This window comes from Polyodon spathula, chromosome 12 (genome assembly GCF_017654505.1).
Source record: "Polyodon spathula isolate WHYD16114869_AA chromosome 12, ASM1765450v1, whole genome shotgun sequence".
Lineage (NCBI taxonomy): Eukaryota > Metazoa > Chordata > Actinopteri > Acipenseriformes > Polyodontidae > Polyodon > Polyodon spathula.
The window spans coordinates 24,588,147-24,607,138 of record NC_054545.1 but is presented as its reverse complement, the minus strand read 5'-3'; the positions used below and the strand labels follow the sequence as shown (position 1 = coordinate 24,607,138).

The window sequence follows — 18,992 nt, the reverse complement described above, 5'->3', positions numbered from 1 at the left end:
ATTTATCTACACACACACACGGTTCTCACTTTGATCGTCACTTTGCAAATTGAAATCAGTATTCACTATTTTTGGAAAAAAAAAAAAAGTACCTTACACAAGATATACACCCTGTAACAACAGCCCATCAAGGTGTAGAAATTTACCCACACAACATAGCACATGCAAGAATCCTTATAGGGGTCAGCAGCTCTAGGCACCTCCATCAACCTTAAAACTCTTTCACAATCCTGAAACCACACAAGTGAGAGTATTTAATATAAATACTTCCACCATCACTTCACACAAAAAAACCAAAACACAAATTTCAAATTTTTATTCAAAGCTCCAACAGTTCAACAGTTCTCTTCATTTTCGTAGAAAACAATTATCATGTGCCGATGGTGACCTGTCAAACTCTGATCAGGTTGTCGGTGTAGCCAGCAAACAGGGTCTGCAAAAGAGAAGCAAATTTATTATGGAGTTAGGTCCAATATATATTTTGATATTTAAGACCATCATCCACAGCACCTCTTTCCATCCATCCCAGCTCTTACAATTACAAGGTGTAGCCAAGATCTGCACCTGCATTGCTGCCATTATCAATTGTTAAATGACCACCTTGTGATTTCAGGAAGCAAGACAGGGGGTCTAACTAATGCATGCTTATTTAATCACTGTGGCCCCTCATACATGCAGGACTAGTTTACCAATGGAAAAATCAGACTAGTCGTGAATGGTCAGAATGACTGGAAAAGGAGCAGGCACACCCCGACAGAAAGGACGAGCACTTCTTACCTCACCATCTGCAGACCAGGCCAGGGATGTGCACTGTGGGGGCTCAGCCTTGCTGCTGGTGCTGATCACCTCCTGCCTCAGCTCATCAACGATGATCTTGCCTTCCAAGTCCTGTAGCGGAGGGAGATAGTTAGTTCTTATGTTACACAAACACAATCCACAGAAATCTACAGCACCATTCAAAATGCTGGACAGATCTGAATGCAATGTGAACTCCAGGTTTAGCTGGAGTGTTTGGTGGCAACAAAGGTAGTGTAGGTTTACTTCTGTAAACCTTTACCTTATGGGTTCACCATTCACTTACCTACAGTACACAGAAGGGTTGCGCTCAGAAACAGCCTCTTTATCATCACCGTACAATACAGATGGCATTGAAAGTTTCATCATAGCTTACGGTTTATGAACTCCTCATTTCACAATTCAAAAGGCAGAATAGATCTATTTTTCTTTTAGTAGATACTCCCACACAATTCTCCCTAGAATATGAACCCACTGAAATGTACATTTGAGCTGCAACTCACCCAGATCTTGATGCTGGGTCCAGTAGCAGCACACAGCCAGTATCTGTTGGGGCTGAAGCACAGAGCGTTGATTGTGTCTCCACCATCCAAAGTGTACAGGTGCTTGCCTTCATTCAGGTCCCACAGCATTGCCTGACCATCCTAATGGGAAGAGAACAAAATACTGCCAGTCAATCTTTGTAAACTACAGTAAAACCAAACTATACACAGTTAGGACCTTGCATCAAATTCATAATAGCATAATCTAGGGACCTACTCACATAAAAAAGCTAACAGTAAGAAATTAGGTAACTACACTGCCAAAACCCTGCATACTTTGTACTAGTACGAAAATGGTTTGTGACAAATCACATACATAATGTACTGAAGCCAACCTATGGGAAGCAAACAAAAATAACAAAAAAAGTATACCTCACCTTACACATGTAATGCAAGTTTAACAAAGACTGAGGCCTCCTTCCTACCCAGATTCCAATATGCAATAACTTCTGCTAAAGTATTTCCATTGAAAGTCTTATCACAACTTAGATAGGCGGTTCTCCATGTAAAACAAGTACAGCAGCCTCCACTATACCACCACGGTAGAGCATAGTTTTTTTTTTTTTTTTTTTTTTTTTTTTTTCATTTATTAAACTGCAGAGACAATTGTCACCCACTTCTGTAACAGAAGATAAACAATATAACAGAATAAATAGAACTAATTGAACTGCAGGTTTTAAAAGAACCAACCTCCATTGTAGCCATTTCTGTCTTTCAAGAGACAATTGTCACCCACTTCTGTAACAGAAGATAAACAATATAACAGAATAAATAGAACTAATTGAACTGCAGGTTTTAAAAGAATCAACCTCCATTGTAGCCATTTCTGTCTTTCAAGAAACATGAATCCAGACTACAGGCAGCAGTGTGTAGAACTTGGGGTAGAACAATACATTTGCAATATGTCACAGTAAGATGTGTTTCACAACAGTCACAATGCAATGTGCACTATGATACATTTGATGGTCCTGATGAGCTATTTGTATGATGCATAGTAAGAAACACGTCACTGCAACTGTGTGCTAATGTACACATGTTCTGCCACAAAGATGAGTAATAAAACAAGGGTTGTGCTCAGAAACAGCCTCTTTAACATCACCGTACAATACAGATGGCATTGAAGGTTTCATCACAGCTCACGCCACCCACACACTCACACAGCCTCCAAGCGAAACTCTTCAGTAATGCTGTGCGCCATACCATCCTACAGCTAGACGTGCACAGCACATTTAAAATTTCCCAAGGTTAAATGTGTATATGCAAACAGGCGTCTAATGTGCAGTTTGAATGAAAGAAGAAAGTGTATGGAACGATCCAGCTTTTGTTTACCTTGCCACCAGAGGCACACAGGGAGCCATCGGGAGAGACGGTGACTGTGTTCAGATAGCCAGTGTGTCCAATGTGGTTAGTCTTCAGCTTGCAGTTAGCCAAATTCCAGACCTGGCAATTAAACACACATTTAGATACAAACCACCATTTCACAGATCTCAAGTTCATAAGCAAGTATTACCGTAGGCACAGAACTGGCAGTAGAGTCCAGGTTTGTGTCTCTATTGCCTATGGAATAGTGCTTGCAACCCGATTCTCAACAGGTTTCACACCATTAACAAGTGTGAAACTCACAAGCATCAGGAAGCAGAGTTGAGAACCACAGTTTTCAATAACAAGTATCAGAACTTCATTATAAAGCCCTAAACTTTCAAAACACTTTTTTAGTTTTAGCACTTGTACAGATGGATTCAATTAAAGCACCATGTGGAATACATTTAATAACAGTACATGACATTTCCACAAGCAGTTTATGCCATTTGAATCTGAATTACATCCCATCATAATTGCAGGACTTGTCATCAAAACCTAATGGCTCAGATGATATGATCATGAATTTTGTAATCACTGGGACACTCTTGGAAATAGCTAACAAGGTTAGGTTTACTGGAAGTCAAATATTCACACCTTAACCACCTTGTCCCAGCCGCAAGAGACGATGATGGGGTTGCTGCTGTTTGAAGAGAAGCGCACGCAGGAAGCCCATTCAGTGTGGGCAATAATAAGCACCAACAGCAACTTCAGGTAAAACTTACTTCCACATCTCATCCCTGAAGCGGAATTTTTCTGATAAAAGATAAAAGTCTCTCGTTAATCTCATATAACGGTTATATATATATATATATATATATATATATATATATATATATATATATATATATATATATATATATATATATATTTTCATTGTTATATTGTAATCTACATTGAATATCTACTTTAATTTGTATTAATTGTATGTGTTATTTGTAAATGCAATAAAAAATGCATACAATAAATATAATTTCACTAAATAAGTAAATTAAACTTTCTGTGCATCACATTTATTTATTTATTTTTTTTGTCCTCACATTTTTGCATTGCATAATTAATGCTATTAATAAAGATATAAATTTATGTGTCTGAATATGAAGAAGACATATATAAAACCCACGTTAAGCCTCATTTTCCCATTATAAAAACACGCTTAACGTGGCTTAATGTATCCAAGTCTATTACTAGAAACTCCGAACTTGACTCAACGTTACTTCTCCAACAGAGGAAACTATCCACATATTTAGTGAAAACAGTTGCCAATAGGTAAGCATACATCTGACAGCGTAAAGCCTTTATTAAGTTCACAGGAGATCTGCTTAAAATCTAACATTGTGTCCAGTTTGGCGTTAATAGCAATAGATTTGGATACATTAAGCCATGTTAAGTGCGTTTTTATAATAGGAAAATTACGCTTAACATGGATTTTATATATTTCCATTTCGAAGGGCTTAGAATTGATCTTTTAGAGACATGATAATTGTTGTGATTGTTCAACTGCTTTCATCAGAAGCCAATTGAATTGACTGACAGTGACTTCAATTTAAGTACATTTTTTGCCACTGTGAGCTAATTTTAACAGAATGCTGCTAATTGCAATTTTGATCAATGGTGTGTTGCAATTGATTACAGGGGCATTGGATTGGGGTTAGGAATTGGTTGGAAAGGGGAATTGGAAATGAAAAAGAGGAATTGACCCCCAGCTTTGACATGAATACAATTCATTCTCTTCTTTCAGTCAATTACAGTCAAAGACCACATAACTTTCCCTTATAGCCACTGTATTGCTTGCTATCCATTGTGTATTTAACTTTTTTTTCACAAAGTGTAACTTTAACACAAACACACTAGTAACCCTAGTGTCTGTGTGTGTGTGTGTGTGTGTGTGTGTGTGTGTGTGTGTGTGTGTGTGTGTGTGTGTGTGTGTGTGTGTGTGTGTGTATATATATATATATATATATATATATATATATATATATATATATATATATATATATATATATATATATATATATATATATTGTATTACATGACGGATGGCGTACATTATACACCTGTGGAACTATCCTATGTAGAATGTACAATTTAATGAATTTTATATGATTCAATATATAGAGATTGTGTTACATAAATTTGGTATAGTAAAAGACATCACATCACCAAATATCATCACATTTGCCTCACACACAAAAGGTCCCCAGTTTGAACCCAGTGGAAACAAGTGCATTTCTCCTCTTTTTTCTTTTTTAAATTATAAATAACTGTGCTCCAATTTGGAAATAGATAGTATAATTTCTGCTGTAGTACCCACAACGTACAATCCACATTTTCTTTTTCCATGTGTTAACTTGTTATTCACATTTTAAAATTAATGTGATACTATTAGCTCAAATACATTTGGAAAGATTTGAACCTTTCTTTTTTTAAACAACCACATCATATTTATAAATGGACCTGTCATTTTTAGATTGTTTGTTTGTCCGTTCCTACCTTCACGTTATTAATCAGGTGACGAAAGCCTTGTGCTGATTAGCATGGTGAAGGGTTTCTGTAGTGTAGTGGTTATTATGTTTCTCTAACACATAAAATAGCCCTGGTTCAAAACCAGGTAGGAATAGCATTTCTACTTTTTGTCATAATTGTTTACAAAACCTTTTTTTTGCATTCACATTGTGGATGGACAATTAAAAAAGTGTAGTTCACCATACTATTAAAAAAATATTTGTTACATATTTAAAAGTTTGTAACCTTATACATATACAGTATAACCCTGTAAATATCAGCTATGAAATTATATGAATATACAAACACCATGGTGAAAAATGCTTTTAAAATTGCTGTTTTGCTTCCTGAGCTTGATGATGTAGTTTCTATTACATAGTAGAAGTAACAGGTCTTCTTGACTCGCAGTGTAATGTAGTGGTAAAGGAATCTGCTTTTTAATAAAGCACTGCATATCAGGATTAACTATGGAAGTAAACAACAACTTAAGGAGATATACTTTAGTGTTAAACTTAAAATTACAATCAGGCTATATTAGACATATGGATTACTGTCAAACAAATAAATAATTATTATATCATACTATCAGGGAACACAAACTTTATATCCCTCTCTGCTGAAGAAAAGCAGTCACTGCCATGTACTGCATTCCTTCGATCACTTGTCCCATTGATTGCCCGTAAACTAAAATCAATACATGTTTTATTACACATAATAGGCAATGAATTCTTTAAAATAAATCTTTGCTCATCTGGAGCAAAGCCTGTTCCTTACTAGTGCATTTGTTTTTGTACCTGTCTGGGTGTGTTTCTTTTGCTTTTGCACTGTTTGGATGGCCAATCGGTGCTTTCCAGTGGGCAATGGCTTTGTCTCTGGCAAGGATCATGGCAATGGTCGGACCAGAACTCATGAAGGCTGTTAAGCTTGGGAAGAACAGTTTTCCATACTGTTCTGCATAGAAGTCACTGCATTATTCCGGGCTCAGGTATACTTTTTCTGAAAAATGGCAAGAAAATGTACTAAGACCTGCTTTCTTGCAATACAATGCTATTAACTACTCACGGGATCCTTTAACAGGGTTATATTTACCTGTAATGCATATTGGTGTATCACAATACTGTGTAAATCTCTGTAACATCTTGTGTATAGCCACAAAGACAGCTTTTTAATATATGCATTGTTAGCCTGATCTTTCATTTTGTGTTTGGTACAAGGAAATATATCTAGTTAGATGATACACTTGATAGACTGTCTGTCTCCACCTCCAATAGTTAAACAATTCTGCAAAACAATTTCTAACACACACCTACCTACCTGTACAATGGTAAATCCTGCTTGTAATATAATGTCTTCGATTTCTTCTTCTTTGTGAACAGCATCTGGCTTAATCAAAGCCAAAGTCCTTTCAACATAAATGTGAGGATGGGGCATCTCCCGCTCCAGTGCGCTTTGTCGTTTTCCATTACACTATAATAGATTAGTTAGATAAGCCGCTAGAGTGAGAATTTTCAACAAGAACATATTTTGTCAGCTCACTCAGATCAACGATGAAAACATGGCAAGGATCAACTGCTACGCTCACTTACTTTAGGAATTCAAGTGATATTCACTTAATCTACTATCCTCTACTTTGCCCATATACAGTAAACACTTAAAAAAAAAAGATAGGCCAGTATGATTGTGGGACTATACCGGCACCGGAACTCATTGCAATATTAATTATGAGCACTGTGTAGACTTTTTTGGCATATCTTTCTTGTGGGGGAGGTTTGATATGGGTTACTGAACCATCCTCATTATATGCATTGTGTTCTGATTTTAACCTGTCTTAATAAAATGTGATTGTGGAATTTAATGTGTGTGTGTGTGTGTGTGTGGTTGTGTATTATGGGTTGTGTTTAGGTTACAATGAGATCCTTTTGAACAGTGGTATTGTGTTGTCCAGGCCATGAGGCCACGTTCATGAAACTTGCCTGGTCTGTACACAAGTCACATTTTGCCCATGTGACAAATATTTTTTCAGCTCGGAACCTTAAGTCCTTGCTTAAGATATGAGTCCTTGTAATATAGTTGTGTGCGGTGTTTTTTTCTTTTCTTTAAATCTCTGTTTGAAAACATGATTCTTGGAATAGTGATTTAATAAATTCCTTGAGGATGCAGCCAGGGCAAATTTCATGTAAAAGTACGTTACAGGGAAGTGGGAACAGAAAACACCAGTGCATCAACTGTAAATGCACTTCTACGTCTTAAACTATGATGTATTTAACAAACCCAAGCAATGCAGAAACACTGAGACCACATAGAGAGCTGGTCAGAAACTGCAGGGAAGCATTCAGAAAAGCAAACGGCATGCTTGGGTATATAGCCAATAGGGTAGCGTACAATCCAAAGGAGGTTTTGATGATATTGTATAATGCACTGCTGAGACTGCACTTGGAATACTGTGTCCAAGTCTGGTCACCGCAGCACCACAGGCACATTGTGGCCCTGGAGAGAGTCCAACAAAGAGCAACCAGACTAATCCCAGGACTTATAGGACTGAGATATGAAGAGAGGCTGAAGAACTGAACCTATTTAGCCTGGAACAAAGAAGAATCCGACAAGACATGATTGAAGTCTTTAAAATCTTAAAAGAAGTTGACATAATTAAACCAAACCAATGCTTTAAGCACAGCCAGCACAGAAACCAGGACCAGAGGGCATAGTTGAAAATGAAGTGGAGATACACTTAGGACAAAAAGGAGACACTTTTTCATAGGGAGTGGTGAGGGTTTGGAATGGGCTACTTATTTGTGTTCTTGAGGCATAATCAGGTGGACCCTTTAAGACTCAACTTGACAACATTTAGAGGTCAATCAACTACTAGGAACCGGACAAGCACAGATGGCCGGCCTCCTCTTATTCATGGATTTTCATGTGCTTGAACAGGGAAATGGTTGTTGTTTTCTGAATAACACCTGTAATGGAAGTTAAAATAATTCCTAGAAAATCGCCATCTACCAAACTGCAAACTTATTGTTAAACCATGTGTTTTTTTGGTTATGCTCAGAGGTTAAAAAATCTAGCAGTTCATTTTAACAGGCCCACACTGTTTTTAGGTCAGAAGTCATTGAACTCCCTGCATGAAAATTTTTGTCTAGTCCAAAGTAGATGCAGAAAACACCCAACGACACTGTCGCAGAAACTTAAAATACTTAAGTTGCACCTACTGTTCCAGCAAATATAGTCATGCATCTGCAGATCTTACATCTTACATCTTACATTTGATCTTACATTTTTCTAGATTGTTTAAAATAATACAGTATATTGTATTTTTTTTTTCGTTAACAGCTTTTAAGCTTGAATATCTAACACAAAAAACAAATTAGGCTTTTTTGTTCATCAAAGAATATGTGGTGTAGTACGATTGCGACGTTCGCCGCCCGAAGGTACCTCGGGGAAACACTATTTTATTTTAAAGTGTTTAATATTATTATGTCACAATCCGCGATTTCTGCCTTTAAAACTTCCCAAAAGCTGTTCATGGTCGTACATTAACATGTATTATTTTTATTTTTTATTATTTTAAAACGGAGCATGAGCAAAGCATCTGGGGCAATGTAAATGCTTCATGTTTGAGCGCAGGAATGGACGTGAACATATACGCGCTTACACTATACAATCTACAGGGCAAACACGTTGTTTCGTTTAATAAGCAATATATATCCTTAGCATAGCTCTCTATTTCGTCATTGGCAGATTTTCGTAATGTAGTGTTTCTTGTCATTTCTTTTTAAATAATAACCGTTACAAATACATGTATTTTTTTAGCCTACTTCTAAATCCTATAACACCAAACAATTAACATGGAAGTCTGCAATCACCAGTACAAAATTCTTGTAGTTTGTTGTCTTTGATAAGTGGATAACTGTTCTTCCAGGTGTTTCCGTAGTGTAGTGGTTATCACGTTCGCCTCACACGCGAAAGGTCCCCGGTTCGAAACCGGGCGGAAACATGTGTGCTTTCTTTCATTTTTATTTATTTACTTTAAATCAGTGTGAGCCGAATTGGAAGAGATAGTCCTTTCCCTTTTTCGTGTGCTGAAAGAACACACGCTGAGTGTTAGCTGAACTACGAAAGTAGATTGCGTTTTACACAAAATACAATTGAAAAATAAAATCTTGTACGGAAACCTGCTTTATTAACATGTGTCAACTATTATGAGAGATAAAACAAAGAAACTTGTTTCCGCCCGGTCTCGAACCGGGGACCTTTCGCGTGTTAGGCGAACGTGATAACCACTACACTACGGAAACCACATGAAAGACAGCTCTCAAGATCTGAACACAGCAAGTGATACAGGTCGCTGGTCAGAGTTGCCGGGTCCGCGGTTTCCCCGCGGCATTGGGCTACTTCAAAAACACAGCCGCGGAAAATACTAAGGAGTCGCGGGTTGATAATGTAATTAGATTAGTGTTATAACTTTGAAAGATTGAACTGTTTTCATGTTTGTAATATTGTTTGGATACAATAACAGCATTAGCATTTCAATAAAGGGATCGTCTGTAATTCCGTTACTGGTCTGGGAGGAATGTTGATTTGTCCCTTCAGGGCTTCTGTACCATTTTGTTGCTAGTGACGTGTGGATGAGCTATACTGGGGTTTGTAGTTTCTAGCAAACTTATTCCCGGTATCTTTTCTTACGACAGCTTTTGATTCATTTTTTTATTAGGTTAGGTTTCCGTAGTGTAGTGGTTATCACGTTCGCTTAACACGCAAAAGGTCTCCGGTTCAGCAATGTGAAGCTAGCAACAATAAGCACCAACAGCAACTTCCGGTAAAACTTCCTTCCGCATCTCACTCCCGAAGCGTCATTTTTTTGATGAAAGATAAAAGTCTCTCGTTAATCTCATATAACGGTTGTCTTTAACTCCTGACAATCTAAATATATTTTAAAACAACCTTTTATATCTATCTAATATATTATAAAAGGACCTTTTATATTTCAGCACTGCAATCCAATATGCAGGTCTACCTCCACTCAGAACTGCAGACCAGTAAAATAATACTTCAGCCTCTTAGTGCTTAAAAAGTTAAGTCTGTTTCAATACAATAAATACAGCTTGTTTTTTTCATTAATCTTTTCTTGTCTGGACAACAGGAATCTAGAACAGCCGAACGACTACAGGTTAAAGTTTCAAAGTTTATTTAATGAACGACAAGAGTCTTTAAGTAGTTTGTGAGATTGGCGCATCATTACAGAAACATCAAGAAAAAAAAAATGTTTATATTGGACAACCATCTGAAATGGGCCATCAGAATGAAATCACCCAATCTGTCGATGTATTTTTATAGCCTACTTTCTAAATCCTATGAACACGCTATATTACATGTATCCCAAACGGCAAAGTACAATATTCTTTTAGTTTGTTGTCTTTGATAAGTGGATGAGTGTTCTTCCAGGTGTTTCCGTAGTGTAGTGGTTATCACGTTCGCTTCACATGCAAAAGGTCCCCGGTTGGGAAATGTGTTTTTAAATTTATTTATGGTTTAATAGATCAATTAAAAAAAATATGTGAGCCAAGTTGGAAGAGATAGTCCTTTCCCTTTTTCATGTGCTTGAAGAACACACGCTGAGTGTTAGCTGAAGTATGAAAGTAGATTGTGTTTTTTTTGTTGTTGTTTTGTTTTTTAAATCAGTGTGAGCAGAATTGGAAGAGATAGTCTTTTGCCGCTGTAGTAATCAGCATTTTTACTCTTTCCCTTTTTTCGTGTGCTGAAAGAACACAGGCTGAGTGTTAGCTAAAGTATGAAATTTATAATTATGCAATAAGCCAGTATGATTGTGGGACTATACCGGCACCGGAACTCATTGCAATATTAATTATGAGCACTGTGTAGACTTTTTTGGCATATCTTTCTTGTGGGGGAGGTTTGATATGGGTTACTGAACCATCCTCATTATATGCATTGTGTTCTGATTTTAACCTGTCTTAATAAAATGTGATTGTGGAATTTAATGTGTGTGTGTGTGTGTGTGGTTGTGTATTATGGGTTGTGTTTCGGTTACAATGAGATCCTTTTGAACAGTGGTATTGTGTTGTCCAGGCCATGAGGCCACGTTCATGAAACTTGCCTGGTCTGTACACAAGTCACATTTTGCCCATGTGACAAATATTTTTTCAGCTCGGAACCTTAAGTCCTTGCTTAAGATATGAGTCCTTGTAATATAGTTGTGTGCGGTGTTTTTTTCTTTTCTTTAAATCTCTGTTTGAAAACATGATTCTTGGAATAGTGATTTAATAAATTCCTTGAGGATGCAGCCAGGGCAAATTTCATGTAAAAGTACGTTACAGGGAAGTGGTAACAGAAAACACCAGTGCATCAACTGTAAATGCACTTCTACGTCTTAAACTATGATGTATTTAACAAACCCAAGCAATGCAGAAACACTGAGACCACATAGAGAGCTGGTCAGAAACTGCAGGGAAGCATTCAGAAAAGCAAACGGCATGCTTGGGTATATAGCCAATAGGGTAGCGTACAATCCAAAGGAGGTTTTGATGATATTGTATAATGCACTGCTGAGACTGCACTTGGAATACTGTGTCCAAGTCTGGTCACCGCAGCACCACAGGCACATTGTGGCCCTGGAGAGAGTCCAACAAAGAGCAACCAGACTAATCCCAGGACTTATAGGACTGAGATATGAAGAGAGGCTGAAGAACTGAACCTATTTAGCCTGGAACAAAGAAGAATCCGACAAGACATGATTGAAGTCTTTAAAATCTTAAAAGAAGTTGACATAATTAAACCAAACCAATGCTTTAAGCACAGCCAGCACAGAAACCAGGACCAGAGGGCATAGTTGAAAATGAAGTGGAGATACACTTAGGACAAAAAGGAGACACTTTTTCATAGGGAGTGGTGAGGGTTTGGAATGGGCTACTTATTTGTGTTCTTGAGGCATAATCAGGTGGACCCTTTAAGACTCAACTTGACAACATTTAGAGGTCAATCAACTACTAGGAACCGGACAAGCACAGATGGCCGGCCTCCTCTTATTCATGGATTTTCATGTGCTTGAACAGAGAAATGCTTGTTGTTTTCTGAATAACACCTGTAATGGAAGTTAAAATAATTCCTAGAAAATCGCCATCTACCAAACTGCAAACTTATTGTTAAACCATGTGTTTTTTTGGTTATGCTCAGAGGTTAAAAAATCTAGCAGTTCATTTTAACAGGCCCACACTGTTTTTAGGTCAGAAGTCATTGAACTCCCTGCATGAAAATTTTTGTCTAGTCCAAAGTAGATGCAGAAAACACCCAACGACACTGTCGCAGAAACTTAAAATACTTAAGTTGCACCTACTGTTCCAGCAAATATAGTCATGCATCTGCAGCAGATCTTACATCTTACATCTTACATTTGATCTTACATTTTTCTAGATTGTTTAAAATAATACAGTATATTGTATTTTTTTTTCGTTAACAGCTTTTAAGCTTGAATATCTAACACAAAAAAACAAATTAGGCTTTTTTGTTCATCAAAGAATATGTGGTGTAGTACGATTGCGACGTTCGCCGCCCGAAGGTACCTCGGGGAAACACTATTTTATTTTAAAGTGTTTAATATTATTATGTCACAATCCGCGATTTCTGCCTTTAAAACTTCCCAAAAGCTGTTCATGGTCGTACATTAACATGTATTATTTTTATTTTTTATTATTTTAAAACGGAGCATGAGCAAAGCATCTGGGGCAATGTAAATGCTTCATGTTTGAGCGCAGGAATGGACGTGAACATATACGCGCTTACACTATACAATCTACAGGGCAAACACGTTGTTTCGTTTAATAAGCAATATATATCCTTAGCATAGCTCTCTATTTCGTCATTGGCAGATTTTCGTAATGTAGTGTTTCTTGTCATTTCTTTTTAAATAATAACCGTTACAAATACATGTATTTTTTTAGCCTACTTTCTAAATCCTATAAACACGCAAACTGCAATGTACAGTACAATATTCTTGTAGTTTGTTGTCTTTGATAAGTGGATAACTGTTCTTCCAGGTGTTTCCGTAGTGTAGTGGTTATCACGTTCGCCTCACACGCGAAAGGTCCCCGGTTCGAAACCGGGCGGAAACATGTGTGCTTTCTTTCATTTTTATTTATTTACTTTAAATCAGTGTGAGCCGAATTGGAAGAGATAGTCCTTTCCCTTTTTCGTGTGCTGAAAGAACACACGCTGAGTGTTAGCTGAACTACGAAAGTAGATTGCGTTTTACACAAAATACAATTGAAAAATAAAATCTTGTACGGAAACCTGCTTTATTAACATGTGTCAACTATTATGAGAGATAAAACAAAGAAACTTGTTTCCGCCCGGTCTCGAACCGGGGACCTTTCGCGTGTTAGGCGAACGTGATAACCACTACACTACGGAAACCACATGAAAGACAGCTCTCAAGATCTGAACACAGCAAGTGATACAGGTCGCTGGTCAGAGTTGCCGGGTCCGCGGTTTCCCCGCGGCATTGGGCTACTTCAAAAACACAGCCGCGGAAAATACTAAGGAGTCGCGGGTTGATAATGTAATTAGATTAGTGTTATAACTTTGAAAGATTGAACTGTTTTCATGTTTGTAATATTGTTTGGATACAATAACAGCATTAGCATTTCAATAAAGGGATCGTCGTGTAATTCCGTTACTGGTCTGGGAGGAATGTTGATTTGTCCCTTCAGGGCTTCTGTACCATTTTGTTGCTAGTGACGTGTGGATGAGCTATACTGGGGTTTGTAGTTTCTAGCAAACTTATTCCCGGTATCTTTTCTTACGACAGCTTTTGATTCATTTTTTATTAGGTTAGGTTTCCGTAGTGTAGTGGTTATCACGTTCGCTTAACACGCAAAAGGTCTCCGGTTCAGCAATGTGAAGCTAGCAACAATAAGCACCAACAGCAACTTCCGGTAAAACTTCCTTCCGCATCTCACTCCCGAAGCGTCATTTTTTTGATGAAAGATAAAAGTCTCTCGTTAATCTCATATAACGGTTGTCTTTAACTCCTGACAATCTAAATATATTTTAAAACAACCTTTTATATCTATCTAATATATTATAAAAGGACCTTTTATATTTCAGCACTGCAATCCAATATGCAGGTCTACCTCCACTCAGAACTGCAGACCAGTAAAATAATACTTCAGCCTCTTAGTGCTTAAAAAGTTAAGTCTGTTTCAATACAATAAATACAGCTTGTTTTTTTCATTAATCTTTTCTTGTCTGGACAACAGGAATCTAGAACAGCCGAACGACTACAGGTTAAAGTTTCAAAGTTTATTTAATGAACGACAAGAGTCTTTAAGTAGTTTGTGAGATTGGCGCATCATTACAGAAACATCAAGAAAAAAAATGTTTATATTGGACAACCATCTGAAATGGGCCATCAGAATGAAATCACCCAATCTGTCGATGTATTTTTATAGCCTACTTTCTAAATCCTATGAACACGCTATATTACATGTATCCCAAACGGCAAAGTACAATATTCTTTTAGTTTGTTGTCTTTGATAAGTGGATGAGTGTTCTTCCAGGTGTTTCCGTAGTGTAGTGGTTATCACGTTCGCTTCACATGCAAAAGGTCCCCGGTTGGGAAAGGAGTGTGTTTTTATTTATTTATTTATTTATTTATTTAAATCGGTGTGAGCCAAGTTGGAAGAGATAGTCCTTTCCCTTTTTCGTGTGCTTGAAGAACACACGCTGAGTGTTAGCTGAAGTATGAAAGTAGATTGTGTTTTTTTTTGTTGTTGTTTTGTTTTTTAAATCAGTGTGAGCAGAATTGGAAGAGATAGTCTTTTGCCGCTGTAGTAATCAGCATTTTTACTCTTTCCCTTTTTTCGTGTGCTGAAAGAACACAGGCTGAGTGTTAGCTAAAGTATGAAATTTATAATTATGCAATAAGCCAGTATGATTGTGGGACTATACCGGCACCGGAACTCATTGCAATATTAATTATGAGCACTGTGTAGACTTTTTTGGCATATCTTTCTTGTGGGGGAGGTTTGATATGGGTTACTGAACCATCCTCATTATATGCATTGTGTTCTGATTTTAACCTGTCTTAATAAAATGTGATTGTGGAATTTAATGTGTGTGTGTGTGTGTGTGTGTGGTTGTGTATTATGGGTTGTGTTTAGGTTACAATGAGATCCTTTTGAACAGTGGTATTGTGTTGTCCAGGCCATGAGGCCACGTTCATGAAACTTGCCTGGTCTGTACACAAGTCACATTTTGCCCATGTGACAAATATTTTTTCAGCTCGGAACCTTAAGTCCTTGCTTAAGATATGAGTCCTTGTAATATAGTTGTGTGCGGTGTTTTTTTCTTTTCTTTAAATCTCTGTTTGAAAACATGATTCTTGGAATAGTGATTTAATAAATTCCTTGAGGATGCAGCCAGGGCAAATTTCATGTAAAAGTACGTTACAGGGAAGTGGGAACAGAAAACACCAGTGCATCAACTGTAAATGCACTTCTACGTCTTAAACTATGATGTATTTAACAAACCCAAGCAATGCAGAAACACTGAGACCACATAGAGAGCTGGTCAGAAACTGCAGGGAAGCATTCAGAAAAGCAAACGGCATGCTTGGGTATATAGCCAATAGGGTAGCGTACAATCCAAAGGAGGTTTTGATGATATTGTATAATGCACTGCTGAGACTGCACTTGGAATACTGTGTCCAAGTCTGGTCACCGCAGCACCACAGGCACATTGTGGCCCTGGAGAGAGTCCAACAAAGAGCAACCAGACTAATCCCAGGACTTATAGGACTGAGATATGAAGAGAGGCTGAAGAACTGAACCTATTTAGCCTGGAACAAAGAAGAATCCGACAAGACATGATTGAAGTCTTTAAAATCTTAAAAGAAGTTGACATAATTAAACCAAACCAATGCTTTAAGCACAGCCAGCACAGAAACCAGGACCAGAGGGCATAGTTGAAAATGAAGTGGAGATACACTTAGGACAAAAAGGAGACACTTTTTCATAGGGAGTGGTGAGGGTTTGGAATGGGCTACTTATTTGTGTTCTTGAGGCATAATCAGGTGGACCCTTTAAGACTCAACTTGACAACATTTAGAGGTCAATCAACTACTAGGAACCGGACAAGCACAGATGGCCGGCCTCCTCTTATTCATGGATTTTCATGTGCTTGAACAGAGAAATGCTTGTTGTTTTCTGAATAACACCTGTAATGGAAGTTAAAATAATTCCTAGAAAATCGCCATCTACCAAACTGCAAACTTATTGTTAAACCATGTGTTTTTTTGGTTATGCTCAGAGGTTAAAAAATCTAGCAGTTCATTTTAACAGGCCCACACTGTTTTTAGGTCAGAAGTCATTGAACTCCCTGCATGAAAATTTTTGTCTAGTCCAAAGTAGATGCAGAAAACACCCAACGACACTGTCGCAGAAACTTAAAATACTTAAGTTGCACCTACTGTTCCAGCAAATATAGTCATGCATCTGCAGATCTTACATCTTACATCTTACATTTGATCTTACATTTTTCTAGATTGTTTAAAATAATACAGTATATTGTATTTTTTTTTTCGTTAACAGCTTTTAAGCTTGAATATCTAACACAAAAAACAAATTAGGCTTTTTTGTTCATCAAAGAATATGTGGTGTAGTACGATTGCGACGTTCGCCGCCCGAAGGTACCTCGGGGAAACACTATTTTATTTTAAAGTGTTTAATATTATTATGTCACAATCCGCGATTTCTGCCTTTAAAACTTCCCAAAAGCTGTTCATGGTCGTACATTAACATGTATTATTTTTATTTTTTATTATTTTAAAACGGAGCATGAGCAAAGCATCTGGGGCAATGTAAATGCTTCATGTTTGAGATAAGCACAGGAATGGACGTGAACATATACGCGCTTACACTATACAATCTACAGGGCAAACACGTTGTTTCGTTTAATAAGCAATATATATCCTTAGCATAGCTCTCTATTTCGTCATTGGCAGATTTTCGTAATGTAGTGTTTCTTGTCATTTCTTTTTAAATAATAACCGTTACAAATACATGTATTTTTTTAGCCTACTTTCTAAATCCTATAAACACGCAAACTGCAATGTACAGTACAATATTCTTGTAGTTTGTTGTCTTTGATAAGTGGATAACTGTTCTTCCAGGTGTTTCCGTAGTGTAGTGGTTATCACGTTCGCCTCACACGCGAAAGGTCCCCGGTTCGAAACCGGGCGGAAACATGTGTGCTTTCTTTCATTTTTATTTATTTACTTTAAATCAGTGTGAGCCGAATTGGAAGAGATAGTCCTTTCCCTTTTTCGTGTGCTGAAAGAACACACGCTGAGTGTTAGCTGAACTACGAAAGTAGATTGCGTTTTACTACAAAATACAATTGAAAAATAAAATATTTACGGAAACCTGACAAAATACAATTGAAAAATAAAATCTTGTACGGAAACCTGCTTTATTAACATGTGTCAACTATTATGAGAGATAAAACAAAGAAACTTGTTTCCGCCCGGTCTCGAACCGGGGACCTTTCGCGTGTTAGGCGAACGTGATAACCACTACACTACGGAAACCACATGAAAGACAGCTCTCAAGATCTGAACACAGCAAGTGATACAGGTCGCTGGTCAGAGTTGCCGGGTCCGCGGTTTCCCCGCGGCATTGGGCTACTTCAAAAACACAGCCGCGGAAAATACTAAGGAGTCGCGGGTTGATAATGTAATTAGATTAGTGTTATAACTTTGAAAGATTGAACTGTTTTCATGTTTGTAATATTGTTTGGATACAATAACAGCATTAGCATTTCAATAAAGGGATCGTCGTGTAATTCCGTTACTGGTCTGGGAGGAATGTTGATTTGTCCCTTCAGGGCTTCTGTACCATTTTGTTGCTAGTGACGTGTGGATGAGCTATACTGGGGTTTGTAGTTTCTAGCAAACTTATTCCCGGTATCTTTTCTTACGACAGCTTTTGATTCATTTTTTATTAGGTTAGGTTTCCGTAGTGTAGTGGTTATCACGTTCGCTTAACACGCAAAAGGTCTCCGGTTCAGCAATGTGAAGCTAGCAACAATAAGCACCAACAGCAACTTCCGGTAAAACTTCCTTCCGCATCTCACTCCCGAAGCGTCATTTTTTTGATGAAAGATAAAAGTCTCTCGTTAATCTCATATAACGGTTGTCTCTAACTCCTGACAATCTAAATATATTTTAAAACAACCTTTTATATCTATCTAATATATTATAAAAGGACCTTTTATATTTCAGCACTGCAATCCAATATGCAGGTCTACCTCCACTCAGAACTGCAGACCAGTAAAATAATACTTCAGCCTCTTAGTGCTTAAAAAGTTAAGTCTGTTTCAATACAATAAATACAGCTTGTTTTTTCATTAATCTTTCTTGTCTGGACAACAGGAATCTAGAACAGCCGAACGACTACAGGTTAAAGTTTAAAGTTTAATGAACGACAAGAGTCTTTAAGTAGTTTGTGAGATTGGCGCATCATTACAGAAACATCAAGAAAAAAAAAATGTTTATATTGGACAACCATCTGAAATGGGCCATCAGAATGAAATCACCCAATCTGTCGATGTATTTTTATAGCCTACTTTCTAAATCCTATGAACACGCTATATTACATGTATCCCAAACGGCAAAGTACAATATTCTTTTAGTTTGTTGTCTTTGATAAGTGGATGAGTGTTCTTCCAGGTGTTTCCGTAGTGTAGTGGTTATCACGTTCGCTTCACACGCAAAAGGTC

At 37.4% G+C, this 18,992-nt stretch overlaps 6 non-coding genes and 1 pseudogene across 6 annotated transcripts; 3 read left to right on the top strand and 4 right to left on the bottom strand.

Moving 5' to 3' along the window:
- Positions 1-5,773: 5,773 nt before the first annotated feature.
- LOC121324359 lies at positions 5,774-6,632 on the bottom strand (annotated as a pseudogene).
- A 2,490-nt stretch (positions 6,633-9,122) lies between these two features.
- Positions 9,123-9,195, top strand: trnav-cac. Its single transcript has one exon. It is a non-coding gene; the product is annotated as a tRNA-Val (tRNA).
- A 228-nt stretch (positions 9,196-9,423) lies between these two features.
- Positions 9,424-9,496, bottom strand: trnav-aac. Its single transcript has one exon. It is a non-coding gene; the product is annotated as a tRNA-Val (tRNA).
- Positions 9,497-13,254: 3,758 nt separating this feature from the next.
- trnav-cac lies at positions 13,255-13,327 on the top strand. The gene has a single exon. It is a non-coding gene; the product is annotated as a tRNA-Val (tRNA).
- Positions 13,328-13,555: 228 nt separating this feature from the next.
- On the bottom strand, positions 13,556-13,628 carry trnav-aac. The gene has a single exon. It is a non-coding gene; the product is annotated as a tRNA-Val (tRNA).
- A 3,759-nt stretch (positions 13,629-17,387) lies between these two features.
- On the top strand, positions 17,388-17,460 carry trnav-cac. Its single transcript has one exon. It is a non-coding gene; the product is annotated as a tRNA-Val (tRNA).
- A 269-nt stretch (positions 17,461-17,729) lies between these two features.
- Positions 17,730-17,802, bottom strand: trnav-aac. The gene has a single exon. It is a non-coding gene; the product is annotated as a tRNA-Val (tRNA).
- Positions 17,803-18,992: the final 1,190 nt, after the last annotated feature.